Consider the following 1,000-nt stretch of genomic DNA (forward strand, 5'->3'; position numbering starts at 1 on the left):
GTCACATAATTGACCAATACAATAGTAGAACTTTACAGACTTACTACACAGAGATATGGAGACACCTTGTGGTCAAATGTGGAATAACATATTATTACATTCAGGGAAATGTTTTACTCTTCGCTCAACTGTATTTCTTCTGTATAATATCTTATTATATTTTTTTTTAATAAATGGAAAATTCAAGTAGTAGATTAAGATTTTCTATAATATTTTATTACAGATTTATATGGTGCCTTGGTGCAGGGAGCCTTAGGATGGGAACCACTGGACTAACTACAACAGCTTACAATAGAGCATTCACACTGACCCACCTGAATCTGTATCTATATAATCATACAGTCACAGGGGACAATATGTTTGATACGTCCCATGTTTTTGTTTTTGTAACCAGTGGTAGTGATTAGACATCGGTTTGGAAAGACCATCAAAAATCTGACACAATGAGTTCCACGTCTCCCTATACGCTTCTTACCTTGGTTGTTTGACAGAGTGAATACTACACATTCACACAAAAAATAAAAATATATTTGATGCTATATATCCCTAATGCAACTTTAAGACCGCTCTCCAACCAGACTGGGAAAAAGAGGGAAGCCAAATGTGGTGCTCCCCCTGGTGGCTGACTACAATATAGGTCATACAGGACATATAATCCATGTTGGTGGATGGGACATGAGCCTAATTTACAAGTCACACTACACGTTTAATAAATCCTCCCTAAAGATGGTTTCTGTCGTTTTATGTAGTTCTCATCACGTTGGTGCATGTTTATTTTTTTATTATTTTACAGTCTATGACTCCAAACCTTTACTACAAAATATATGAAATGCAGGAGATGAGTTTGCATCACACTTTCCGCAATTAATTTGTATCCTCCACAATACCTTTTTCCCCTCATATGCTGTTTACCAGTGGAGTAGTTCATATCAAGACAAGTAAGCTGTATGAGGATTAATAATAACAAACCGTATTAAGAAAAAGACCAGAGTCATTGTCA

The sequence above is a fragment of the Chelon labrosus genome (assembly GCF_963514085.1).
Source record: "Chelon labrosus genome assembly, chromosome: 6".
NCBI classification, from domain to species: Eukaryota; Metazoa; Chordata; class Actinopteri; order Mugiliformes; family Mugilidae; genus Chelon; species Chelon labrosus.